Source organism: Saccopteryx leptura, chromosome 5, assembly GCF_036850995.1.
Source record: "Saccopteryx leptura isolate mSacLep1 chromosome 5, mSacLep1_pri_phased_curated, whole genome shotgun sequence".
Classification (NCBI taxonomy): Eukaryota; Metazoa; Chordata; class Mammalia; order Chiroptera; family Emballonuridae; genus Saccopteryx; species Saccopteryx leptura.
Genome location: NC_089507.1, coordinates 196,175,812 through 196,185,162, shown reverse-complemented (window position 1 = coordinate 196,185,162; position 9,351 = coordinate 196,175,812). Strand labels below are relative to the sequence as shown.

The 9,351-nt window shown below is 52.1% G+C and overlaps 1 long non-coding RNA gene across 1 annotated transcript; it reads left to right on the top strand.

The window, feature by feature from the left end:
• Positions 1–2,546: 2,546 nt before the first annotated feature.
• LOC136406024 (uncharacterized) lies at positions 2,547–6,604 on the top strand. The gene is made up of 3 exons (XR_010751610.1): positions 2,547–2,750; positions 5,303–5,530; positions 5,706–6,604. It is a non-coding gene; the product is annotated as an uncharacterized lncRNA (long non-coding RNA).
• Positions 6,605–9,351: the final 2,747 nt, after the last annotated feature.

Genomic DNA, 9,351 nt, shown 5'->3' with positions numbered 1-9,351 from the left:
TCTGGACCTCTGACCACATCAGCTCTGAAGCCCTGCTTGACTCACTAGCTCCCTGATCCCTCAGGGCACCCTGGCCTCCCCAGCATTGCTCTCTCCACTCCTCCTCCGTCCCAGGTGGGCTCTGCCTGGTCTGTATCCACCCCCCACCCCCACCCTCATTCTCTCCTGAGAAGCCAGTTCTCTCCTTCAGCCTAGCATTTGACGGCTGAGTCTCTTAGCTCCTCTGCAATCACTTTTCCTCTCTTTCTTGCTGGCACCAGCCCAGGTGCTGGCCCCCTTGCCCCGAAGGCAACAGCCATCACAGGGAGATGGAGCTCCTCCCCCCCCCCCCAGGTGACATCTGCCTGATCCCGGATGGGTTCCTGCCCTACCGACCAACAACATTGCCCAAAGACACTCTCCCAGGGACTCAGACTGAGAAAGGTCACCGGTGGAAGCCCTGTGGAAGCCATTGGCAAGGTGTTGCGTGCTGAGACTGTGCAGCTGGCCCACGCAGTGGCTACACCAGGGGTCCCCAAACTTTTTATGCAGGGGGCCAGTTCACTGTCTCTCAGACCATTGAAGGGCCGGACTATAAAAAAAACTATGAACAAATCCCTATGCACACTACACATATGTTATTTTAAAGTAAAAAAAAAAAACACAAAATGGGAACAAATACAATATTTAAAATAAAGAACAAGTAAATTTAAATCATCAAACTGACCAGTATTTCAATGGGAACTATGCTCTTTTCACTGACCACCAAGGAAAGAAGTGCCCCTTCAGGAAGTGCAGTGGGGGCCGGATAAATGGCCTCAGGGGGCCGCATGTGGCCCGCGGGCCGTAGTTTGGGGACCCCTGGGCTACACTGTGCGTCTTCACAGAAGGAGGCGTAGGCTGGTGCTTTTCCACCTGCAAGCAAGACCCTCAGCTGACTTTAGAGGAGGAGCCACTTCTGTTTGGCCAAGGGACCCATCACAGCAATAGATGACCAGAACCGGTATCCTCTGCTTTGGCAAACAACGCTTTCTGTCCTTAAACTAATTCCACATCCGTCCCCATTCGCTCTTACCTCCAGTGTCTTCCCATGAAAGGTGAGCTCCAGGCTGTGACTCTGAGAGAAAATGGCAGGTTTTCTGGTCTCAGAGCACTCTCCCCGCCACCCCCCCCCACCCCCAACACACACATTCCAAAATGCTCCATTCCTTCTGAACATAGGTATTTCTTTTTTGATTGATGTTCTTAAATATATAGGTCTTGCTTTAGGAATTAGAATTTTCCAGCAGTCACATGGATAATGAGAACCAGATGAGGGTCTGTTTTGGAAAAATAAAAGACCACAAGGAAAGTCTCTCCAAACTCAAAACCGAAAGAAAAATTCCTCCTCATAAGTCAGAAACCTATATGCTGTTTGCTTGTTTGTTTTTACTTAGAGGAGCATTTCTGAGGAGCAAGCACTCTCCCGGGAAGATTTGCAAATGTGGTGAGTAGGGGCAGAGGTGCCACTATATGAATTTCTAAAAGTATTGTCTTCTCTGCCAAAGCCGAGGAGCCCCTGTTCTGCTGGTCCATTACTGCACAACATACTACCCCAAACATCGTGGCTTCAAACAGCAGTTTATCATTATTATTTATCAGGGTTCTGTGGGTCAGGTGGACAAGTCACAGCAGTGACTCACACAGCTGGGACCTCAGCTGGGTGACTCAAATGGCTGAGGGCTGCCCAGGCCTCTCTCCCATGCTCCGTCTAGGTGGCTCTTCATGTGGATAGCTTGGGCTTCCTCCCAGCATGACAGCTCAGAGGCTACCTGACTCTTACATGGTGGCTCCACAAACAGTGATGCAGGGGCTGGCAGTCCTCTTAAAGTTCAGGTCTGTAGCTAACAGAGCATGTCTTTCTCACCCCCTCATTGGTCACATCAGTCAGAGAAGTCTAAATTCAAGAAGAGGCAACAAGGTCTTTACCTCTTGGTGGAAAAATTATCAAAAAATTTGTAGCCATTTTTAATCCCCTGAACCTCACAGTACCTGTGAACTTGAAGGACAGAAATTACAGGTGACAAGAATCAAATCGAAAATAAATAGGATGCTCAGGGTGGTCACAAAGAAATGAATAGAAATGCAGCATATTGCCTTTAGAGTTCCCAAGGGGAATAAGAGCCTCTCATCCAAACATTCATTTACTTCTCACCCATTAGTTCAATAAAGGGAAGAGCTACTATGTGTAAAGCACTATTCTAGGTGCGAGAGATACAGCAATAAACAAGTCAGACAAAGTCTTGCTATCGTGAAACTCACAATTTTCAGGAGGGGAAGGCATTAGACACATAATCACAAAAATATTTAACTGTCAAAAGGCAACATCATGGAATTATAAAACCATGTATTGGGGGCTTGACCCAAGCAGAAAGTCTGGAGAGGTTCCTTTTGAAGAAAGGCTATTTAAGATAGACATAAAAGGCACGCTGGAATTTTCTGGGTGAGGGGAGGAGGGAGTGAGAAGGCACTCCTGGCAGAGGGAACCACTCGTGTAGAGGCTCAGAAGCAGGAGGAGAGAGAGAAGACCCGGTGACTGGACCTCAGAGGGCAAGAGGGGAACGAAATGGACTGGACGTGTCCAGGGCTTGATCGTGCAGGTGGGGAGGACTTTGCTCCGTCACAATGAAAGTGGCAAACTCTCAGGAGGCTTTCAGTGAGCTTTCTACGCTCACCCTGGAGGCTCCCAGAGAAAGCCAGGAGACCGGGAGGAGTTGGCTGCAGCTGTCCAGGTGAGAGGGGCAGGGCTTGTCCCAGGCAGGTGGGCTGGAAACGGAGCACATCCGGGAGGTTGAACTGACCGTCCTTGGTCGTGACACGCGGCCTGGTCATGAGAGGTTACCAGTTAATATTCAGGAAGAAGTAAACCAGTGCATGATGGGTTGACATCAGAAACAAGAGGGAGGCTTTAAGGTGGACTCCCAGGTGTGGGGTTTGAGCCTGAGTGGGTTTTGGATCTGTGAGTGGAACAGCTTGGCGAGAGAGAGGAAACAGGTAAGCTCCATCTCAGAGCCGATGAGTTTCTGGTGTCTGCGGAGCAGCTGCTGCTTCTTCCCAGGATGAGGGTCTCTCGGGGAACTGGAGGGTTACTGGTGCTTTGTTTCTGGGCATCGCCTCTGGGACAGAGCCAGTCCCCTCCTCTGAGCTAGGTGCATGCAAGAAGCTGGCTCCCCTCAGGAGGTGAGCTCTGTCCTAAGAATGTACAGCGGAGGGAAGACCGGGGCTTTGATGTCCCCCGGAGGGAGCTGAGACCACAGCCCGCGTGTCTGATGATGCAGCCCGCGTGTCTGATGACGCTGGTCTCAACAGGGAGCACACCCAGCCCTGGGCCTCCAGCCTTAACGATACCCAAGACTGTTTACAGTGAGTAATTATAGCCATTAATTAATTGACTGTGGGAGGTCACACTTCTCCCCCAGCCATCTCTCTGACACTATAACCCACCGTCCTGCTGTGGCTGGGTTAAGGCTTTATTCTATCACCAGGAAATACTAATTTCTGTGGCTCTTCTAGAAGGACAAGAAGCACAGTAATAAACAAACAAATAAGAAGAAACATGCACACAAAACAAAAACAAACTCCAATTCATTGTTTGAATTGGTATTCTGCATGTAAGAAACGGTTTCAGCACTCCATACGATTGCCCTCCTCCCCCTCCCTCCCTTCCTGCCCAGCCAGTCTGTTCCTCTACGTCTCTCTCTCTCTATAATGGTTCATGAGGCTTAGTCTTATTGTTAATGTCCATCTAGTCACTCTTTTTCCATACATATCAAAAACGGCATGTGAGCCTAGTGTTCTCGTCTGAGAAGCAGGAGGACAGTAGTACTCACCTCATAGGTTTGTCATGAAAGTTAAATGAATGTAAAATGGACCCTGGCCGCTTGGCTCAGTGGGAGAGTGTCAGCCCGGCGTGTGGATGTCTTGGGTTTGATTCCCGGTCAGGGTACACAGAAGAAGCAACCATCTGCTTTTCTCTCCCTCCCTCTCCCCGTTCTCTTCCTCTTCCCCTCCCACAGCCAGTAGCTCGATTGGTTTCAGCATCAGCTCCGGATGCTGAGGATGGCTTGTTCGGTCCTAGTGTCGGCCTCAGGTGCTAAAAATAGCTTGATTGATTGAAGTATCGGCCCTAGACAGGGGTTGCCAGGTGGATCCCGGTTGGGGTGCCTGCAGGAGTCTGTCTCTCTATCTCCCTTCCTCTCACTTACAAAAAAAAAAAAAAAAAGAGAAAAGAATGTAAAATGTTCGTCTGGATTTCTGGTGTGTGGAAGTCCTCCATACATGCAGTGACCTTGTCTAAGGCGCACTGTCTCCTGGGTCCTGCACGGGAATGAACACACTCTAACTTGGGTCTGAATTTGATGCATTCACAATCAAGGGGTCTAGAGATGCACAGTGTGCTCAGGGCCTCATGGAAGAGATGAGTTCAAAGGTGCTCTTCCGCTCCCGGCTTCTCTCCATTGGCCATGTGACCTGTGCAGAGGAGCGAGTGCTCGCTCACCTCCTATGAGAAGAAGAGCTTGCGCAGGTGTGAGGTGTGAGGAGACCATGCTGGTGATGGGCGGGGGATGCAGGCTGAGGCCGGCCCCGCTCACTCTGGGCTTGCTCTGCTGTGTCAGCACCAGCTATGCAGAGCCTCTGCGTGGGCAGCGCCCAGTCTGGAACCCAGCACAGGGCATGGGCAGTGCAGGGGGAGTGTTCTGACCGCCTTCGTGGAGCCCTCCCCCGAAAACCCTGGGGGTGGCCCGCCTCTCTCTCTCTGCTCCCCCTGTGTGCCAGGCTCCTCTTTTCCATAACTCAGCTGCTCTGTGCTCTCTGCTGATGCGCCTGTTTCCCCAACGGGATTTTGAGCTCCTCCGAGGGGCACCGCATCTTTGTCGCCTTGGGTTCTGTGGCCGGCGTCATGGCCGGCCCCTGAGGCTGGTGAGCAAATGCAGACAGAGAAGGCAGTCCCATTGCCAGTCTGGAAAAGGGAGTTGGCTCCTGCAGGACCTGCTGGTTTGGAAGTGGGACCCCAGGCCTGTATGTGTCATGGGTAGACCTTGAGCCTTGAATGCCTAGCAAGGTTGAGTCTTCAATAAATAAAATCAAGGGGTGGGAGGGAAGACAAGGAAATTGTAAAATCAATAGGCAACTGACATCAAAATTTACTGTACTCTCTGACATATGGGGAAACCAGAGTCTGGTTCTGAAAACATTATCATTTCAAAAGCGCTGGCATCCCATCCTGGGGGAAGAGAGGAATTTTTCTCTATGTTAGTTCATCGAACAATTGCTATAATTTCAGTCTTTCGCAGCATAGACGGTGACTCCTTCCTGACACCCTCGTGGCTGGAACTGTCTCAGGGCTGCTTCCAGAAGCCAGAAACAGAGTCAGGAAACTGCTCCCCACCTTGCCTGTCGGCACCCAAAAACCTGCCTGGGAGTTGCTTTCGCATCTACAAGTCAGGAGAGACGCAGCTGCTGATTTCAAGCAGGATTCCTCCTAAAGGAAGACACAGAGAACCGGGGCCAGGTGAGGAGGGGCGTGTGGATCCCACGGCCCAGGCAGTTTCCACACCTGGGCGTTCTGGGAGAAGCTAGTTTGGGGGTGAGTGTCTCTGGTAAGGGGGTTACTAGCCATTTTGCTCTCAGGACTAATTCACTGGAGCTGATTGAGATGCCTGAGGACTCCCAACCTGTCTTTCCAGATGTATGTGGGTGTAGTCATCAAATCAAATCATGTTCCATGTTCGACTGGAGACTCATCTGTCATTGATTTTGTGGAGTGTCTGCTCTGCTGAATCACAAGAAATGCCGCGGAGAACAGAGATGAGGAAGCCCCTGCACCCTGACCTTCCCTGTCCGCATCTCGGCTTCTGTCATTCTCAGTCTGAATTCCCTCTCTCCTACCCCAATCCCCACTGTTTTAAAGGCTCCTCTTTGCCCCTCAGTGATACCTCCTCCATGAAGATAATTTAGGTTCCCTATGTCGATCAGAATTCTCTCTGTTGCAAGGGACCAAAAAACCAACTCAATTTGGTTTAAACAAAATAGCGCAGTTTATTGGCTCACACAGCCGAAGAATCCAGGGGGAGACCTTCAGGTGCAGTTCAGTACAGGAGCTCATGAATGCCGTTTGCGCATGATCTTTTTCTCAGCTTTTTGTGGAGCCACGCCACAGCACAGGGGCACGCAAGCACAAACTGTGGGGCTTCCACCCTAGGGCTCCAAGCACGAGGGAACTTCTGCCTCCCAGTGTCTGGGTATGAAATCTCAGGAAAGGACTCGGATTGAGTCTGGCTTGGGCCTGGAGTCAGAGGTTCTGATTGGTAGTGTTGTGCCGCACCCCCAGGAAATAGGGAAGAGTGGTTCCCCGAAGAAAGAGAGGCAGGTTACTGCAAAGCCGACATATGGAGATGGGGAGAATGTTGGGGTACCACTGCCCCACATCCAGGCCCCCATTACCAGAACCGATCACTCCTTGTCTGTAGGATCCTTAGCCTGGTGGGGGAGGGGGTCTATCTTATGTCACGATCTGTAGGCTTGCTTCACCCCCCCCCCCCCCACTGGACCCAGCACTCCCTGAGCCGGGGCAGTCTTGTGTTTATCTGTACTGGCACCAAGTGGGCCCTTGGCAGCCTTTGGGTGTGTGTGTGGGGGGGGGAAGCCTGGGAGAACTTTTCACCAGCAGCAGTGAGTGAGAACCACAGCCTCCTCTCCTGAGATTTCAGGGCTGGTCCCGCAGACCTAGCGCGAGAGGCTGTGTGGTCTGGGAAGCGGCAGACCAGGCAGCCCCTGGTGTCCTGGCATCCCGGGCTCTCAGGAGCTCTCTGACTTCCCTTACATATCTCCCCCTTTTCACCCCAGAGTCACAGTGACAAAGATTCTCCTTTTCACCAGACTCGAGTCAAGCTCCCCTGAGCCCTCCGCTTGACGAAGCGGACCCTGGGCCCCACCCTATCTTTGCAAAACTCTGCTAAGATCTCACCGGGTCAGTTTAGAAGGAACCCGCCCTCCAGGGATGATTACCTTGGTACCTGATCAGGTTCCTCATCCTCCGCATCCTTCAGGTGATGTCTCCTCAGCTTGGCTGCCTTCAGTGAGAATCCTGTGGGCTCCTTTTACCCTGGTGCTCCCTCTTAGTGATTTCCATCTTCTGACCCTACCCTGCTCCTTGGCTATAACCTCACTTCCCTTGAATGGCTGGCACTGAGTCCCGTTCTGCAGTGAGGTCTTTTCCCCTGTCTTCCAGCTGTTCCTGAGTAAAATCTCTTTTCACCACTTTACTGTCCGACTCTGGGCTTCTGTAACAGTCTCTTGGACTCTTGAAGGTTTTAATATTGTTGGGAGCCCGAAATAGAAATGTGTCGCTTCATGCACGGAGTTTCTGTTCCTATCCTTTGGAGAAGAGTGTCGTGGCCGACCCTGCCCCGAGGACACAAGGAAGGACCCTCTCGTTTTTCTCTTCCATTGAATTGGGTGCAGCGATGTCAGGAGAGACCTGTGCCGTCACCATGGCAGACACGGGAGGAGGGAAGCTGCTCTCTTCTCAAAGCCTGGCAGAGCTGTACACAGGATGCTCTGTGGTTCTCAGAGGAGAGGCCCCCCCAGCAGCATTTCATTGTCAAGCGGATGCCTCGGCCCTGCCTGCTAAGTCTGCTACAGTGGGGACGTTAACTTACTCTAGCAAACGTGTGCCCACAGTGCCTTGATTCAAAGGCACCAACATCCTGTTTGGGCCCACACCCAAAGGAGACCTGAACCGAGGGAGGGGCCGCCTTGTCTGCACAGCTGGCTACTTACAAGCAGACAAGGACGCCGGTCTTGCAGTCAGGTCGAGAAGCTTCGGCCCTGGCTGGTTAGCTTAGGCGGTTAAGAGCGTCGTCCTGAAACAACAAGGTTGTGGGTTCAATCCCTGGTTGGGGAGCACACAGGAGGCAACCAAAATATGCACAGCTGAGTGGAACAACACACGCTTCCCTTTCCTCTCCTCTTTTTCTCTCCCTTCCTTTCTCTGTCTTTCTAAAAACCAATAAAAATTAAGCCCCGGCTGGATAGCTCAGTGGGTTGGAGCGTTGTCCCAGAGCATGGAGGTTGCCAGTTCGATTCCCTGGTCAGGGCACATATGGGAGCAGCTCGATGGTCCTGCCTCTCTCTCTCTCTCTCAAAAAAAGAGAAAATAGCAGCTTGACCAACAGAGGAGGATCCAGACCAGGGCCAGGGTGGGCCGAGGGAAGAAGCAGGAGGTCCTGCCCAGTGGGTCTTCCTAGCTTGCCAACCCCAAAACACACATCTTTCCCTCAGCAATGTGCATCAATCCTTGTCATCGGGGCTCATGATGGATGGACTTGCTCAGCCTTTCAGTTCTGCCAATCAAATCCCTGCCTGGAATGTGCTAGCCGAGCCAGATGGGCTCCTTTTTAAGGGTTAGTCAGTCTAGAGGCATCTCACCTGCTGTGATTAAGCAAAGGCAAAGCGAACTGCTATCCTCAGCTGGCTGTCCGGGGCCCCTCTCTAGAAGAGGCGGCAGCCAGCTGCCTGGGAAAGCCAGGACCGTCGCTACAAGCAGCAGACACAGCCAGTCCCCCGGGAAGAAGGATTCTGATTCTTTACCTTCACTGTAAACAAGGTGGCTGTTGTTTTTAACCAGGCATATTTGAAGGGCTCTTTAATGGGTCTGCATCCCCCACATACCTACAAACTGAGTGTGACAGCACGCCAGCTCCGGCAGAGCTTGATCCACGGAACCCCAAACAAATAATCATACCTGACGGCAATTTCACCAATAAACTCAGCGCAACATTTGCCGCCGGTGAAAGGCGGGACACACAAGGCCATCCCCAAAGTTGCCGTGGGTCAGGGGTGTGGGGACCCGCGGTTTGTCTCTGCCGGCTCGGGGGCGGTGGGGAGGAGGAGTGTCTATGAATTAAATGTGCAGAGACATTCAGCCTTTCATCCTACATCCAGACATCTCTCTGGGGGAGGAGCTGGTTTAAACATTTGTCCCAGAGCTGTGGGGAGGCCTGTGGGAAACCTTGCTTTCTTGCAAGTGGCTGTTGGCAAAGTGGAGTCCCAGAGTCCCAGGGACCCAGGGGTAAACCTCCTTGTGCTACAGAAAGTCGGTCTTGTCGTCCCTCTACTTAAGAGCCAAGTTGGAGAGGAAGGAATCCCACTGGTTTGACCATGTGCCCATCTCTTGCCCAGAAGACCTCCCCTCCCAGCTCCATCAGACCATGCCCACCGGGACTGCACCTCGGTCCTTGGATGCCAGCTGGGCACCACCCCTCCCAAGCCTGGTTCCCCCACTTCTCTTCCACAAGAGTTCCAGGAAACCCGTTTTCACCCACATTAAGC